General features: G+C 51.7%; 1 protein-coding gene across 1 annotated transcript in view; it reads right to left on the minus strand.

Moving 5' to 3' along the window:
• POFUT4 (protein O-fucosyltransferase 4) overlaps positions 1 to 18,932 on the minus strand; it is a 57,888-nt gene that overhangs the window by 21,982 nt on the left and 16,974 nt on the right. The window lies entirely within an intron of this gene.

Genomic DNA, 18,932 nt, shown 5'->3' on the forward strand with positions numbered 1-18,932 from the left:
TCTAACACATTTCAAAGCCCGCCATCAGACACTGTGGGCATGCCTTAAGGGCAATGAGGGGGGACTGTGCGCCAACCGGTGGCCACCTACTCCGGCCATCCTCCTTGTCCCATTAAGCCCAGATAACTAGTGCCCCCCGAAACTTCCCGCTCCCCCCGCATCTCTCATTCGACCACCCTCCCTTGTTAGGCCATATTAGGAAGTCCGTTGCAGTTCTGAGTTCTCCAGCCAGTCGCTCCTGCAGGATCAGCTACCCTTCGTCCAACATCTCCTCAGTCGTCTTTGGAGTAACTTTTGGTAAGCTTACGCTGTCTGTTTCCGAGTGTTCTGTATCAGATCGGGTATTGTCTTTCTCTGAGTCCGTGCCATCCACCGATACCGGCTGTTATGTAGTCGATAACGTGGACACCCTTGCCAACACATCCCTCCGTTCAGCTTCCGTCTGTGACGTGGAGGGTCTCCTCAGGCCCCGCTGCCTATTTCGAATCCGTCGCGATTTCTGCGGAGGCAAGCTCTCTGAGGTGGTCCGTATTCTTTGTTCATCATTGTCATTTCCAGCCTTGTAGAGTTCCAACAAGGCACAGGCATCGTCCGGGGTCTCAAAAAACATGTTTTGCCGTCCACAATGACCCTAATTCTGGCCGGAAATAGGAGAGAGTATTGGAGTCCTTCAGTGCGCAGCTCTCTCTTGACTGCTAAGAATAAGGTTTGGCGACGTTGGGTTTCGTATGTGTAATCAGGGAAGATGTTGACTCTGCTATTCTCCACCTGGAAGGGGCCATCCGTCCGTGCTTTCTGGAGGATCAAGTCCCGGTCCCGAAAGTGCAGCAGCCGTGCTACTACTGGCCGTGGAGGCCTGCCTTGTTGAGGTGGTCTAGCCGGCACCCGGTGTGCTCGCTCCAAGGTGTAAAAGGTTAATAGACCCTCTGGTGCCACCACTGTTTGGAGCCAGGTTTTTAGATATCGTACCATGTCCGACCCTTCAATTTTCTCCGGCAATCCTACTACGCGGATGTTGTTCTGGCGATTACGACCCTCGGCATCTTTGGCCCTTCTTTCCAAGGCATCCACTCGGTCCAACACATTAGTCAGGGTAGCTTTAAGATCCTTTTGTAGTGGTTCGATGCTTTGGAGCGCGCCCTCCACTGCTGTGACTCTGTCGGCCAGTTTCCCGTGATCAGCTCGCAATAAGCAAGAAGTCCTGTGGCTACCTGTGCTATGTCCTGCTGGAGTGCCGTGCGGGTATCCGTTATTGCCAATAGGATCCTATCGAGCTGCAGCTGTAGGTGAGGGTCTCGCACTTGCTCCAGGTCTCCTTGTTCATCCCGCACAGGTGTTTCTTCCTCCACGGTTGGTTGGGTCCTTTTCGGTTTCCCCATCATCGAGTATTGCTGAAGCTGATGGGGCTGGGCCGTCCTCTGCAGTCAGGTCTTCTTATGTGGGCCCCAGGGATTGCTGCGCGTAAGCTCTCCCACAGAGCTCTGGCCTTCTCTACGCTGCACCAGCGAGCTAGCAATGTCCGGTTTCAGTCACCCAGTGTTATGCAGGGTTGGTGCGTCGCCTCTAGCAGTGTCCTCTTTGAGTGCTAGCAATGGGCCCCCAATTCTGCCAGCTGCTAGGGAGCCCGTTACTGGTCTCTGTTCTCTTTTCAGGTTCTCAGGGGCAGATCACCACGTTCTCGACCTCGTGGTGCTGTCTGTGGTGGGGGGTCTGTTCCCGGCCCAGGGAGTCGCCACCCCCGGCCACGCTTGGCAGCGTTTGCTTGCTATGGTGTCCGGCCAACTCTTGCGCCCTTTCTTTGCGACCGGTTAGTCTTGCACAGGGACTGTCCCTCAAGTGTCTCAGCGGTCACGCTTTCGCTCTGCTCCGTTGTCCAGCACAGGTCACAGTTTCACTAGTGAGTATCTCCGTCCGGGCGCTGCAGCAGTTGTATCCCGCCTCAGCTGCCACCCCTTCTCTCTCTCTGCCGGTCGGGCGGTCCTCGCGGTTCAATTCCTCCACCTTCCCTTCCGCCGTCCCGTTCACCTGTCCCCCTGTGGCCGGTCGTAGCGTCAGTCCGGGGCAGTGCCACTCCGCAACTTCTCTCGCCATCAGCGGTACGTGGCAATGCCAGGGTAGTCCCCGCCACTTATATCTTCGCCCTGTTAAGCCCCAGCCGCAATCCCGGCCGGGTCCTCCTCGGCCCCGGGTGCGCTGCTGCTCTCCGCAGGTTCAGCCTCGCCTCGGTCCTCCTGTCGTAGCCTGGTGCTAGGGCTCCCCAGGTGGGTCCGTCAAGCACTGTGGTGATTGCTGTTGGATAGTGATTCACCAGGACATGGGGGCCTGCACCTTTATTGACATTCCCTCCGTAGTGTTATTCAGGGCCCCGAGGGGGCTGCCGCAGGTCTCGCGCCAGTTCCCGACTCGCCGCCCAACAGCTAGCTCAGGCGCGAACCTCGGCAGGATTGCGGGCCCCTCCCACCGCCGATCGGCACAGGCTCGCCCCACTCTCACCGCTGCCTCCGGGATCGTGAGCCTCTTCGGTCTTTTCTCCCGGCCGCAGTTTCTCCAGTCAGGATCCTGCCTGTCCGCGGCTATTTCCTCCGCCGTAGTGATGGCGAGGCCCGAGCCCCTGCCGCAGCCGCCATTTTGGATTGTTTATCGCGGCTCACCGGCCGGTCGGCAGAAGTGCTCCAGCAAGTTTCCTTGGCCGGTCGCACTCACGATGTGTAGGCGCTGGGGGGGCACTCCCTCCCCTATCGAAGTACCGGAGGTGGGGGTCCCGGCGCCGTTTTCACCAGGATTAATGGGGATCGAAGACAGAGCTCCTCTCTCACGCAGCCACCATTGTCGGCTGCAAGCCACGCCCCCCGGTTATTTAGAGTTCATGTACACAGATGTGGGTAAGGAAAGATCTGTTTACCATTGACTGCATTTGTTCCTTGGGGTGAGGGAAAAACCGATCACGATGTAGGAACATTTATGGCCAATGCTCTGGCCACAGGTTCAAAGATTATGGAAAATACATGTTTATCTTATATATTTACATAGGCAGCAACCGTCTGTCTATTTTGAGTTGTACTTCGGTTTTACTGTTTGTATGAGACTATGCTATATTGAGTAACGAGAACAGTTATGTATAAATATGTAAATATGTGTGCAGTGAACATATACATTAGAATGTGCTATGAAGCAGCAGGCTTCGCATATTCCAGTTCAAACTTGTAATGAACTGGATCGCCATGGCTGTCTCCATATTGACAGTACCAGAATTTGTGCTTTCACAAGACCCAACTGTGGGCGCGTAAAAAGGGACCACTAAAAAGTGTGGTTCCTCAGTTGTCAGGTTAGGTGGCATCCCCTTCTCGCCCAGCAAACATATGAGTGGCCGCTGCGATTGCGGGAAGTCAGGGCAGTGCCACTTGAGATGAGCAAAATGCACTCAGTACCCCCCTCATGCGAGGACTAGTCTGTGAGAGCAGTAGCTTTGGGGATGTTGAAAGGGGGGAGAGAAAGACTTCTTTGTGCCATTTGGGGTGAGGGTGCGGCTGATGCCAGTGTGCAATACCCACACCATTTTCCTGTGCCCTAAAGGCAAGATCCCTGGGGTCAGGTGGACTTTATACCCCATTCTGAAAGCCAAGTTGTGGGAAATGCTACAGCAAATGGGTGTCCCCGCAAACATAGTCTCTGTTCTTGTCAGGCTTCATGCTTCTCACTCTGCCTGTGTCAGATATGGAAACAAGGGCAATCTTACTGATCCTTTAAAGGTCAGTAAAGGGGGTGGTGATGAACAGAGTGTCTGAATTAAGCAGACCACTCTTACCCAGTCCAAAGATCAGGGCTTGATCCATCACCGTTATTTAGCTCACTGCCCCATCCCAGCTCAGAACCTGGCTATATGCAAATTAGTCTGTCCCTGGCCCAGTGCATCATGGGAACAGGGCAGACCAAACTACCAAGCCAATTCTTCACCAGAAAGGAGACAAGCTTCCGGGGACCGGTTTCTGGCATTTCAGCCGTCGTCGGCCCGGCTTGCTTGAATCCTGATGGAGCAGTGAGCAAGGGACTCATGTCTGAGTATACCCTGCCACACCTATAGTGGCCAAAAACGATTCAGAAAAGGGGGTGGTGATGAACAGAGTGTCTGAATTAAGCAGACCACTCTTACCCAGTCCAAAGATCAGGGCTTGATCCATCACCGTTATTTAGCTCACTGCCCCATCCCAGCTCCCTTGCTCATTGCACCATCAGGATTCAAGCAAGCCGGGCCGACGACGCCTGAAATGGCAGAAACCGGTCCCCGGAAGCTTGTTTCCTTCCCAGTATAAGAATTGGCTTGGTAGTTTGGTTTGCCCTGTTCCCATCATGCACTGGGACAGGAACAGACTAATTTGCATATAGCCAAGTTCTGAGCTGGGATGGTGCAGTGAGCTAAAAAACGGTGATGGATCAAGCCCTGATCTTTGGACTGGGTAAGAGTGGTCTGCTTAATTCAGGCACTCTGTTCATCACCACCCCCTTTTCTGAATCCTTTTAAGGTCAGGGCTGGGGTCCGCCAGGGTAGTGTGCTGGGACTATTTACACTGTACATCAATTATCCAGTATAGTGGCTCAACTTCCCTGGCAATGATGCACCTAAATTGGGCCCCCACAAAATATCCTCACTGTTATTCGCAGATGGCATGCTTTTAATCTCTAAAACTAAGCATGGCCTGCAAGCGGTAGTTGATCATTTTTCATGTTTCTGCAGTGCTCAGGGCTTGAGCTCAACATTTAAAAAACATAATGTATGGCCTTAAACCCATAAAAAGTATGGAGGGGAAATATTCTGGTGCAGAGTGTGCCCTTGGAGGGAATTCATGAGTTGGGGAACATCCTTTACAACGCGGTAATGACACCGCAGTGCCATCGCAACGCGGGTTTCACAACGCAAGTCGTTACCACGACTTGCGCTGGAGGGCGCTCTAGGCTAAGAAATAGTAAATTTACTATTCAGCACCTTCCCTACTGTACGTAGGCTAGTGTTGGAATAGTAAATCTTACTATTCCTAAGTCCAGCACCCTACAGCTCAAGTCGTGGTAACGACTTGCGTTGTAAAACCTGCGTTGTGATGGTCTGCGGTGTTTTATACCGCGTTGTACCGTCATACATCCCATGAGTTTGTACCTGGGGATTTGCCAAACTCATAGGATGGATTAGTCCAGAGACTAGAGAAAAGAGCTTGTTGAAGCTTTTGCAAGTAACAGGTGCATTCATTAAAATGAGTAAAAAGAATCAGGCCTTTTCCCTTACCCCAGCACTTGAGTTGTTAAAAGTCGAAAACCTGTTTGTCAGAAGTCTTCGTAAATCTTCCGCAGAGTGCCCCGCGCCTTCCTCAACTCAGACATTGGCATTTACAAGGTTAGTCTAATCGTGATGCTTGGATCCATCTTTTAGAGTCACAATGAAGGTCCTTTTAGGAATCTTGGGATGGGAGAAGATCCCTTGTCTTGCATATATTAATTCTACGCTTTATCAGATTGGCATGACTCTCCTTTGGGATACCTCAGATCAAGACATGTTAATTTTACACATCTTGGTTAAAGAACACTTAAAAGAACATTTCTGGTAGTGCGAATCGATGGGGGGCTATACCAGGGAGAATAACTGACCGGTTTCTAGATGTAAAGGTTACCCCTGCATACGAATCATTGCTTGATGTTGTCCAAGGTTGTGTCCCTTTACAACTATATTTAAAATGGAGGTAATGGGTTTTCCCTCTGAACAGCTTCTATGCCAAATGGGGTGAAACTTATTGTAGTTTTAGTAAAAGTGCCCCTCTGCCCCAAAACGGATGAAACATTACACCATTTTGTTTTTTTCTGTTCCGCCTATGTATGTCCTCAAAGGAAATGGCTTATACCCATTTGCAAGCTCCTTGAATTTACGCAGGTCACCCCTGCTTTAAGCACGGATTCAAAAGAATTGATTGGTATTACAGTGACGAAATTTCTACATGCTGTTTGGTTTATTGGCAAGCACATCACCCGTAGCAAGCCATAATACCTATTTAGCAGTAGTTGTTAATCTGTATGATCCTTGTGTAGGTTTGTCTTGTCCCTTAGCACTTGATCTTACTTCTACTGGATTGTGACACGGTTTTATTTATTTTAGTGTATTTTAGGAATTGAAGGATTTTACGGATTCTGCTGGTTTATGTGTTTATTTAGTTTAAAGATGGGTTTTTCTTTCAATCTAGTTGCCTTAAGTCATTATATCAACTTCTTTTTAATTAGTAATGGCAGTGGTATTATGCATGCAATTATTTATTCAAAGGACACAGTGGACTTATTATACCAGTATCTTTAAAGAGCCTGAAGGTGAACTATTATATAGTTGTTTCAAGCTAGTGTATCAACTGTGTTTTATCTGCCAATATATATGTATGTGACTGATGGCACTATATATTTTAACTGCTACAGTGTTGTTTTATCTTTGTTTATATTGTGTGTTTATTTCGGATTAGTCAATACATGAAACACGTATAATGACAAACCTCTTACCTGTTCCCAGGGGGGGCAGAAAGAAATTATAGCCTGCCCCTCCTGGGGCGGGGATGTGGCTCTATGCCAAGGTAGGCCACACCCTCCTTTTTAGGTCTCGCACTGCGATTTGCAGGCCAAAGGCCTGCAGTCGCAGAGCGAGTCTTTTGTAATCGTTTCACGCGTTTTACTTTCAAGGAGTAGGCAGAGCGGACAAGAGGCTGTTACGCGCACGCAGCCGGCCGCAATGGGATCAGGTCGCGCGCTCACCCTCTCCTGTCTCTTCTTTCTCTCCTTGGACGCCTCATGCATACACACACACAGCCCCTGCTTTTCGCACAAGCACACACACAGACACACACACGGGCACACGAGCGCACATACACACACACACACATGCACACATACAGACACCAACTCCCCCCCCCGCCGCCGCCTCCACCCCCCAAGGGTGAGATGTCCCCCCCCTCTTTCCTCGCACTCACCTGAGAGGTCGGCGCGGGCCCCACCGAGCAGCAGGAGGCAGGCGGCGAGCAGCAGCGGCGGCTCCATGGCGCTTGGTCCGTCCGTCTGTCTGACTGCCGGCGCGTGCCCCCTTTCGGCCTCCTATACAGATGCGTGAGAGAACAAGGCCCAGTGCGCCCCTCTTACGCACTGAGCGAGCGCGCGCGTGCCCGCCCGCCACAGAAAGAGAGCACGGACAAGGACCCGGGTCTAATATCAGCTGCGCACGACCCGAGCCCGAGGACAGGGGGCAGACCAGGGCCATGGAAGTAGAAGGACAAGGGCCGCGAGCCCGCCTGCGCTCGTGTATCGCTTTGTGTGAGCACAGAGGCAGTCTACGCTGCCAGGTAACAGTGAGTATTCCCAATATTCGGCATTGCTTTGGGGGTGACCAGACACTCGTTTGTTTTACTTTTAGCGCCCACGCACGCACCACTCACGTGCTTGTTTTACCTTGTGTTCCAGAGCTCTCACCAGTCTCCTTTCATCATTCAAGCCTGTAGACAACTGAGAGCATTTATTTCTGTTTTCTCTCTTTTCGATAGTATTGGTGGAGTTTATCGCTGTAATTAGATGTTCTCTACGTTTTTTGGTAGTGAGGTCTGTTGAGCTGCTGGGTTTCCCCAGAGAATCCTCATTGATATTGTCCGGGTCTCTGCATGTGGTCAGAGAGCGCCTGGGTAATCCTCTAACCACTGTTTGACTGACAGGTCACCCTTGGAGTTCAGTCACATGATAAAATGTGCAGGAGTAGACCCTGCCAGCCTTATACGTGTAACTCTTATATGTGCCTGTGCTCATGGGGTGGGGCTGGACATACAGTGAAGCTCTAAGGCGCGCACGCGCAAGCACTGTGAGGCCCTGACCTGAATCTATTTTAGGGACTTCAGTTTTATTTAAGACTATTAGTAATGTTCTTTCTATACATTTTCCCTTCTCTCCCATTCACTCATTATCTCTCTCTCCCTTTCACTCGTAATCTCGTTTTCTGACTATATCTGTCTGTCAGCCCTCTTTCTTTCTATAGTTCACCCTCGTTCTCTCTCGCTCTCATATTTATACAACTTACTAGCTGCTCTGATTCTTCCCCCACTCTGTCCCTTCTTTTTTCTCTCCCTCAAGATTCCCCTCTTCTCTCCTCGTATGTCGGTCTCTCTCCTTCTGTCCGTCTTCTCCCCCCCCCCCCCACCACCTCTCTCGTCCTGCCCTCGGTTATGTAAGAAGCTCTCCTTCAGATTTCTAGCAAGTACACACACAAGGGCCCTTACTTAATACACGTTCCGTAGGATAAATCTGTTTCTGGCAACTCCTTGGAAACAAGAATGGCGCAGATCTTTCTATCCCTGGAGTTGAATTTGTAATTTTCAGAACCTCGCTGTCTCGAGCAGAATTCTTGAATATAATTCTTTATTTTTACTAACGTTTACCTGGCAGATAATTTATTGCGACGCTCTTAGCATTTGGAACAGTTCCAGTCTCCCAAGCTGTCCGAGGAATCCACAGAACTAAGGGGCATATTTACAAACAAGAATTTGCAATGCAATAGGTGCCCTCATTTACGTGAGTTTGAGCTATTCACATTGCAAATAACAATGCCTTTTAGTTTTGTTTTCGTTTTTAAAACTTAAATAATAGGCATTGTCATTTATAATGCCAATAGCTTAAACTCACGTAAATGCGAGACCTATTGCATTGCAAATGCTTGTTTTGTTTTGCCACCATTTTGAATTCCCTGGTGTTTTGCGGTCTTTCTGCCCCCGACAGGGGCAACCTGAAGGCGAACTACTGGTCTGGCCCAGGTTGGGGGCGGGGCAGCAGAAAAACTGGCATTAGAAACAACCCCGCGGGGGGCGTGGCTTGGGCGCCGATGGAACGGGCGGGGTGAGCCGATAGCTCCGCGCTCGATCCCGCAGTAATCCTGAAAACCGGGGTCCTTAGTGGCTACCAACGACCGACGCTGGGTCGGAACAACGGGTCCACACTCCGCGCCTACAATAGCCTCTAGGAAGGGCCAGGGGACCGAGTACTGCCCCGCGGACCGAGTGGGCGGCAGAAGGAGCCTTCAAAATGGGGGCACTCATGGACGGACGGGACCGTTCGGTCTACTGAACTCCGAGGCGGTAAAGAAGAGCTGCCTCAGGAGGGGTGCTGCGGTAAACGAGCGCCCGGGCGGCTCATAGGAGTGCGTTAGAAGGAGAGCCGCGGATCGGCGGCTGGCGGACCCCAACGAGTGGCACAAGATGGCGGCGTCCTAAAGCAACAAGGAGAAGGAACGACGTAACCGGCCCCAGTAAGGTGGGGGAGCCGGGGCGCTTGCGGAGCGGAGACTCGGCGCGGCGCCCTGCAGCGAATGACGAGGCGGACCCTGGGGCTCCTTGCGGAGGTGACACGGCGGCGCCTGGGAAACGGCTGCATGCGGGACCTCGGCGAGGGAGCTGAAAATCGCCGCGGTGGTGGGCGCTCAGAGGGCCCTTGTCTGCTATTGCAGTGCGGAGACTGTGTTGGGTGCACTGTCCAGGGGGCGAACCCAGAGGATCCACCAAGGCGACGTAGGTGAGGCCCCCCTGCTGGTGCACTACCCGATCGACTGGGGCCGATATATGACTGTGACAGATGGCAGCCTCATCCGGCGCATATCGGGGGGAGCCCTGAGGGAAGCACTGAAGACATGCCCGCCGAGACACGCTGGGACTCACGCGTGCAGCCGTCTGTGGGGGAGGCAGAGGGCCACGGCATACTGTGCCCGGACATCGAGAATTGGAGGGGCGATTTCTGGCAGCGGGGGCAGCATAGTGCAAGTGACCAGAGGCCCACTTTCAGCCGCGCAGCAGGGTCTGGGGCCATCAAGAACATAGTGCTGCCCCGGATGTGACCGGGAAGGGCTACCCGTGATGGCGCTGGAGGAGGCCGCAGGGGTTACAATGGCCGGGGCCCATGCCTGACACAACAGCCCGCGGAGCAACTCGGTGGCGCTCATATTGAGATCGCAGCGGTGCCGATTCTGCACCGACGGGAGACTAGCAGCCCTGCGGGGGCGGGGCGCGACCTGGTTTGGAGACCCTTTCCCTGTGTGGGGCAGAAAGACCGGTGCTGCCCAACCATAACGGTTTGTGGCGGAAGGTGTCTACGGGCGGCTCTGTGGGGGGAATACCCGCCAAGATGAAACCGAGGACCGCGGACGGCGCAGCACAGAGCACTGCACCGGAGAGTGTCGAACTGATGGAGGGCTCGGAGACGGAAAAGCGGCTGAACAAGCGCCTAGATCAGATCCTAGAGGCCATCACGACAACCAAAGACTCCCTTCATAACGACATTGCCCAGGTCGCGACGGGACTGGGCCTCCTGAAAGCTGATCACTCGAAGCTGGTGGATAGGGTGAAAGACACTGAATTGGTCGTGCAGGATCTGAAACCAGCAGTAGTGACTATTGAGCGGAAACTGGAGGATGCGCTACAAAGGCGGACTACGCTGGAGAAGAGAGCAGAGGACACGGAAAGCAGGAATCGGCGCAACAATGTCAGGGTAGTTGGCCTGCCGGAGAAAATTGAGGGGAAGGAACTGATTTCCTACCTGGAGAACTGGTTCAAGACACAGGTGGCCCCGGAGGGGCTATCCTCCTTCTTTACTCTTGAGCGGGCGCACAGAGTCCTGGCTACGCCGCCACTGTTGGGACGTCCACCTAGACCTGTGGTGGCGCGTATCCTCCACTACAAGGACAGGGACTTATTGATCCAAAATGCGCGCTCCACGAGGCCATTCAAGGTGGAGAACAGTTCGGTCACAATATTCCCGGACTACACGCAGGATATTCAGCGTCGCAGGGCCTCGTACCTAGTGGTGAAGAAGGAGCTGAGATCGGAGGGGATCCAATATTCACTGCTGTTTCCGGCCAAGCTGCGAATTATACTGGATGGCACAACACAGTTCTTTTTGTCGCCTGACGACGCTTGGTCTTGGCTTGAGTCCTACAGGGCGGGAACTGACCGAAGGGACAAGACGGCGGATGGTAGGCCCAAACAGGTGAGGGTGCGCCAATCGCAACGCATCCGCAAGAGGCACAGAACACAACAGGCCCTACTGCGGGCGCAATTGGCGGCGGACAAACAGGGAGCACTAGCGGCGACGGCAGCGATCACCGGGTCGCAGGCGGAAGACCTGATCGGACGATCGGCGTCGGAAGACGAAAAAGGACAATCTGGGACTGAACTGTCTGATGTGGATAGTACTGTGGGACCGGAGATGACGCCTCGCACTGCAGATGATCTGTGATTGGTGGGGTCCTCGAGGTGCACTATGGCCTGGAGTCGTATACTAACGAGGCAGGAGTATGTGGTAACCTTTTGATAGCTGTTATCACATGCCACTGGGCGGGATCATGGAGCGGGGGGCGGAGGCGGGAGCTGCCGCCTATCGGCGCGTTGCCACGTTTTTATTTGCCCTTAAGGCAACCTGTGGTGGCTACTGCAGGGTAGATTTGTTTACATGCTTATTGAGGTTTGGATGGGGACTGATGCGAGACTATTGGTTCCTGTTCTGGGGGTTTGGGCGTTGGGTGTTTTGTGGGGTGTTGGGTGGGTGGGCACATTTGCAGCTGGTGTGAGCTGGAGAAAAATGATGGAAATGGCGTTGAGGGAGGATAACAATGGGGATTTTACCCGAACTGAAGTGCATCACTTGGAATGTCCGGGGGCTGCATACTATGTCCAGACGCTATAAAGTACATGCATATTTTTGTGAGACGTGGGATTCAGATTGCAATGCTACAGGAGACCCATCTTACCAAATCAGAATGCGCGGCGCTGCAGCGACGCTGGAGGGGGCAGGTCTTTGGAACAACGTACACGGCATATGCGAGGGGGGTGCTGATTTGGGTGAGAGCAGGAACTCAGTTTCAGGTTACAGCTCAAATAACTGATCCAGAGGGTAGATATGTGGGAGTGAGGGAGAGACTGTATGGCACAGAGGTGGTGCTCTGCAGCATTTACGTGCCAAATGTGGACCAGCCTCGATTTTTTTATGCCATATCAGGTGTACTAGCACATTATTTGGCGGGTCCGATGATACTGGGAGGCGATTTTAACTCCATTACGGATACCGCCTTGGACAGGTCCCATCCACCGCTGGTTGAGTCTTTGGTGCGTAGGGTGGCACGGCGGAGAGCAGAATGGCAGACTGAATGGGGGCGGATAGATGTATGGCGAGCGCAGCACCCCGATGACAGGGATTATTCCTACTTCTCCGCGCTTCATGAACTGCATGTCCGGATCGATACAATCCTATGTGATCCTGCTATCGCTAACTTAGCATCCAGTACTGAGTACTTAGCTAGGACCATTTCTGATCATAATCCCCAGTTGCTTTCCCTCCACTGGCAGCAAGCGAGATCAGCGATTCCCAACTGGCGATTGAACCCGGACACACTGGAGGATCAGGTATTTCGGACTGAGGTGCAAGAGGGAGTGGAGACGTATTTTGCAGTTAATGAGGGGTCAGCATCTACTAGAGGCCTGGAATGGGACGCATTTAAAGTGGTGGCGAGAGGCCTGTGTATTGGTAAGCATAGCAGGGTCAGGAAGGTGATCTTGGGAGAGGTCATGAAGGCGGAGGAGGAACTGAGGAAATTAGAGCAGCAAAGACCTGAGCAGGGCGCGGTGCAGGCACAGCTTGTGGAGGCTAAAGAGTTAGTGGCGACGGAAACTGAAAGGTTACGCTGCTATGACTATAAGCAATACACGGCGAGGGTCCATGATGAAGGTGACAAAGTGGGAACGCTGCTGGCGAAGCTGGCGAACCCGGAACAGAGGGGGTGCTCGATTCTGAGCATGAGGACGGAATCGGGGGTCACGGTCTATTCCCAGATGGCGATCCTCAAGCGCTTTGAGGAGTATTATGAGACCCTGTACCGGAGTCGACTGAGGGCGGGAGCCGAGAATATAGAGGGTTACCTGGCGGATACTCGGTTTCCGCAGTTAGAGGAAGAAGACGCTAAGACCCCTGGGCGCTGCGGTCACGCTGGCTGAGATTAAGGGAGCTATTAAAAAGATGGCGAGGAGGAAGACTCCTGGGGTGGATGGCTTCCCCATTGAATTTTATGCCACGTATGCTGATGCCTTAGCACCCCAGTTGCTGGTAGTTTATAATGAAGCGCTAGAGCGAGGTTGTTTGCCCGGCTCTATGCGGGAGGCTTTGGTAGTGCCCCTGCTGAAGCCGGGTAAGGATAGCACAGACGTGACGGCGTACAGGCCGCTGTCTATGTTGACGGTGGACTATAAAATCTTGAGCCGTATCTTGGCTACCAGATTGCTACCACATATGACAACACTGATTCACGAGGACCAGGCTGGTTTTATCCCCACCCGGAACACTTCGGCTAATATCCGTCGCTTGAGCGATTTGGAACCAGGTGAATGGCCAGCAGTATTGTCTATTGATATAGAGAAGGCATTCGATAGCTTGGAATGGGCCTATCTGGATAACGTACTAGAGAGGTTCGGCATGGGCGCCAAGTTTTGGCGCTGGACGAGGGTATTATACACCTCGGCCACTGCTAGGGTGCGACTGGGTTCAGTGATATCGGCTGCATACCCGGTTCAGCGGGGTACGCGTCAGGGTTGTTCCCTGTCGCCTCTGTTGTTCGCGCTGGCGATCGAGCCCTTGGCGATTCGCGCCCGGATGGGAGCAGTGTATCGAGGGATCGCTTGCAGAGGTGAGCGTCATTATATATCGCTTTATGCAGACGATCTCTTGATGTACCTGGAGGACACGGAAGGGGCATTGAAGAATGCAGTGGATCTGCTAGATACATTCGGCGCTGTGTCGGGCCTCGGGGTGAACTGGCGCAAAACTTGTGTTTTCCCACTGAGGGCAGACACGCCCCAGCCACCACTGCCTGCGGCTGTGGTTTGGGAAGGATCCTGCTTTACCTACCTAGGAGTGAGGATCTACCATTGGGATGAAGACTTATTGGAGGGCAACATTGGACGCTGCATTAGAGCACGGAGGGGCTCGTGGCCTTTTGGGCCACACTCCCGTTGTCGGTGGTCGGCAGAGTGGCACTACTCAAGATGGTGGCTTTGCCGCGCCTTCTGTATTATTTCAGGACGTTGCCGGTGTGGGTTCCGCCCCGGTTCTTTAAGGACCTACGAACCCTTACTATCGGGTTCCTCTGGGGGAGCGGGAGGAGAAGGGTGGCGTTGGACACCCTGCATCGGCCGAAATCGGATGGGGGAATGGCAGTGCCGGATTTCGAACTGTATTATTTGGCGGCGCAGCTGCAGATCCTCACGCAACACGTAGCTAGGGAATTCAGGGGCCCTGACCTGCGCCGGGGAACAGGGATACAGAGGCATGTACTGTCTTATATTGTCCTGCAACAACACCTTGATGCGGGAGGCCTGACGCTCGAGGAAAACACATTGAGGTTGTGCTGGAATAGGAGTCAAAAGCGAGCAGGAGTGGGGCATCCGTATGCCCCGGAAATACCTCTGGGCATGCTGACAGCATTGCCACATGGAGGGGATTGGCCGCCCCTCATGGAATGGGAAGAGATGGGGCTCCACATGGTGGGTGACCTATACGCTGACGGCGAGTTGCTTCCATTCCGAGCGGTGCAGGACCAGTTTGGAATCCCGGCTGGGAGTTTCCTATTACACATGGCAGTGACTACGGCGATTAAAAAACATTGGAGGGTGGGGCTCTCGGAACCAACGACCACGATGGCGTGCCAATATGTGGTGATGTCGGCGGGGACGTTCAAAGCGGTGACGTGTTTGCATTCCCGAATGCTTCATGAAGGCATGACCCCCCTGACGGCGTTGAAAATGAAATGGGAGGAGAGCGTAGGGAAACCCATACCGGAAGCTACCTGGGGACAAATCCTGAGGAGGGCGTGGAAGGGTTGTAGGAATGCCCACTTCCAACAAATACACTACTTTGTACTACATAGGGCCTATTTAACACCTGGCAAGATACAAAGGCATTTCCACACGCAGGGGGCGGTGTGCCCGAGGTGCTTCTTAGCGGGGGCGGAACTGGATCATATGATGTGGGATTGCCCGAAGCTGGGCCTGTATTGGACAGAAGTAGGAGAACTATTGACAGGGGTGACAGATAGACAGCTTACTTTTGATAAGGCGGTCTGCCTGCTACTGTGGTTCCCGCACACGAAGAAAACGAAGATCACCAGTAAATTCATGGACCTAGGACTTATTTTAGCCCAGAGAGAGATCACCTGGCACTGGAAGTCATCGGAGGGCCCGTCCAGCAGGCGCTGGGCAACGGAATTGGAAAAGTGGGCTAGAAGTGAAAGTATGGTCCGGCTTAGACAGGCGACTCGCACAGATAATGAAAAGGGTCTGGAGGCAGCAAGGGCTTGGGAAGGTCTAGTGGTGGCTCTGCATGAGTACCGGTCGCGGGAGGCAAACCGAGAAGAAGAGGGCTAATGGGGGAATCCGGATGATGCACAATTGTACGAAAGTTGTTTTATCGGCTCCTGATTGACGAGTTTAAATCCTGAATTTGGCTCACACCAGCGAAACACCAGGGGGTGGGTGGGGAGGGGGGAGATGGAATTCCACAGCCGGAAGAGTGACATTGACAGCAGAGTGAGTCAAGAGCTAGTGGTAGAATGCTGGGCTCGCAGGCTAGATCCCATTGGGTGGGGCGGAGGATATGGGACCAGCTCACTGCTCCTCACTGTGACCGGGGGAAACGAGTTCTTTGTTGGGGTTAAGGGTTGGGTAGGTAGGGGAAAAAGCAGATCTTTTAAACAAGCCTAATTATATTGATGTCAAATGAATATTGTTGCTGTGTATTGTCATCTGGTCTCTGTGTGGATTTTTAGATGTCGCCGCCCTACCTTCGGGATGTGGGCTAAATGGCTGTGTACAATACTGTTCATGACTGACAACCAGCAATAAGTGGAGACGGACAGGATTGTCCAAATGATTGTATCTCTCTGATTCTGCAATAAAAAATTAAAAAAAAAAAAAAAAAAAAAATTAGAAACAACCCCGCCCCAAATGTGACAAATTGATTTTTCTGCCCCCCTCCCCACAGACAAGGGATTTGCCTTCAATTTGCCCCTGAGAGGGGCAAAAAGCTCACTACACAACAGGGAAGTCTAAGTGGCGCCAAAACATACAAGCGGAGGGTGCATGCTACCCTGGAATCAAGTGTACACCCTTGCCCCAGAAGAGGCAATAGTGTCTTACTCCCTCCCGGGGGCAGACAGGTGGTTAGTACCAACTGTGGAGGTTGCCCAAACTGGCTCCTCCTCGGGGGCGGCAGTAGAAAGTCCACTTGATACTATAGAGTTTGCCTTTTGGGTAAACAAAAGTGGCACTTGTCGCACTCCAAATTAGACAAACCAGAGTACAACACCCGCACCACTTTCTTTTGGTGCAAATGCAAAATCCCTGTTGTAGAGTGGGCTTTCTACCCTCCCCGGGGCACATGTATGGGGGAACTTCCCCAATCGGTACAAACCTCCTACCTGGGGGCAGAAAGACACTATTGCCCCTTCTGGGGAAGGGTATGACTTTATGCCAGGGTAGGTCTCCCCCTCCTTTTGTTTGTTTTGGTTCTGTTAAGAAATCTCAGATGTTTAGTGAGCTTTCTGTCTCTCCTGGGGGAGCCTTTTGGAGGTAAATACCCCTATTTACCCTCCCGGGGGCTGGCAGAAAGTCTATTGGGCTGTGGGGTGGGGGAAGAGCACGGGCCCATGCACTGTGGGACCGCTACCGCAAGCAAAGAAACAGCATAAATGCAGTCCCTAATGTCAAGTGGGCTTTCCACCCCCCGGTGGGCAAATTAGGGGTAATAGCCCCATCCACCCTTATGCCCATGCCCATGGTGGGCAGCCTCTACCTGTGTACATTAAAAAAAAAATAGAACATTTCCATAGTGTCTAGTGGGCTTTCTGCCCCTGGGGAGGGCGGGCAGATTGATGGGCAAAAAGACTGATGTTGCATTTTTTGGGATGCCCAGGGTGGCAGCTCCTACTTCTAAATGTTTTGCCCACATTTGTCTGGTGGGCTTTCTGCCCCCGGGGGAGCGGCAGGTTGGGGATAATTACCTCATCCTCCTCATAGAGCAGAGCAGAAAGACTATTGCCTTATTGTTGTTCTGCCATCATGGTAGGCAGTCACTTCCCCAGTATTTTTTTTAATACAATCTTTCCCTGACGCCTAATAGGCTCACTGCAACCCCCTCCCCCGAGGGGCAAATTGGGAGGTAACCATCCCCATATGTCCTCCAAGAGGGTAGAAAGACTGATGCCACATTTTTTGGAGCTGGGGGCACGGCATTGCCAATTGTGGGCAGCCCCCACCCCTAAATTTTCTTTTATTTTCCTAGCATCTAGTGAACTATTTGCCTTCATCCGCTCCCGGGGGCGCAGAAAGACTGAAATATTTAAAGGGTGGTGGAGGGGCACACAAGCCCTTCTCTAAAGGACCACTCAACCATGTCTCTGAGGCCTACTGGGTGGGTACTAGTGTATTACGTGAGTTTAGAGGAATGAATTGGCGTATTCTTCTGATCATTTTTAAAACCAGATAGTTGAAGAGAGGCTGTTTATCTGGGTGTTAAATGTCAATTTATCGTCAAATACGAATCCAAGATTTTTAACTTTGCACACTGGGTTTGGGCCATCACCCAGACTAGCAGGCCACCATTTAGGAGACCAAAAGTCTGCATCTGATCCTAATAGCATAACTTCGGTTTTGTCACCATTGATCCAAATATATCAAGACGGCCTTCCCTCCTGCATCTAGTATACTTCTGAGTCCCTCTGCTATCATGACCAAGGCAGTATCTGTTCCATGCTCCTCCCTGAACCCAGAGCCATAACTCATTTTTCGCTGTGTTATTTCAGTAAATTTCTATATACTTTTTAAATTGTATTTATAATACACTTTTCCCAAAACCCCACTGCGCAAGGTCAGGGCCCCTCACTCAACCTGCTGGAGGAGGCTAATCCCCTCAGCACACAGCCTTTGGCTGTGCTCTGTGGTGTTGCGCTGCATAGCCTATCTGAACTTGTCATGGGCAGCAATCCGTCACTGCACATGGCTGCAGGGAGCCAAACCCCAAAATCTGTGTGCAACAGAGGTGGTCTACAGAACTTTGCATTTTTTTTTTAGAGAAAAAAATGCAGTACAATTTTGGGAGTAAAGAAATATCTGCAACTTTCATAAAAATCGAAATGTATATAAAATGCTTCCTTTTCTCAGCAGCATACGATGATGGCCGTAGAATCACAATTTTCTTAAAATCCCGATTTAACCTTGGCAAACTTAACCTTTTTCAAGTTTTTAATCCTAATTTTTCAGCCTCTGAGTGCCCTCCAACATCCCCTGGGTATGGGCACCTCTCATGGTGCACCTCCCCTCCCCCTCCCGTTCTGGAAGTTTCTTTTTCCATAGTGTCAAAAATCACAATTTTTAAGAAACAAATTATGAATGTTAAGATGAAAGAAGAAATTTACTCCCTGCATCACCAAATTACTTTTGAGAGAAAATTCAGATGTGATTGACTGGATTTGCTATTTTCTGAAAAGTGTTTTCACATGACACAGATATACAACCCTTTAAAGCCCACGCAAAATGTTTATTTAAACACTTAAATTTCAAAAACTAAACAGATTTACACCCAAACAACAAAGCACGCTTTCAAAGTAAAGTTCCACTTTCATAACAAGTTTGATGTAGATCCGTCAGAACTTTTTGCGTGAGTACATTTCCTATTGGAGCTGAAATGGGAGCACACTACTTTTTTACCCCTAGACCCTCTTCCCCTTTAACTTTTTTTCCCCTGCATGAGTCTATATAAAAATTGGAATGCTGGATACTTGTTGACTATGCCAAGCGATCATCAAATTTGGCACCGATCGGCCTATTGGGTCAAAAGATGTAGACAAAAAA

Source organism: Lissotriton helveticus, chromosome 1_1 (assembly GCF_964261635.1).
Source record: "Lissotriton helveticus chromosome 1_1, aLisHel1.1, whole genome shotgun sequence".
Classification (NCBI taxonomy): Eukaryota; Metazoa; Chordata; class Amphibia; order Caudata; family Salamandridae; genus Lissotriton; species Lissotriton helveticus.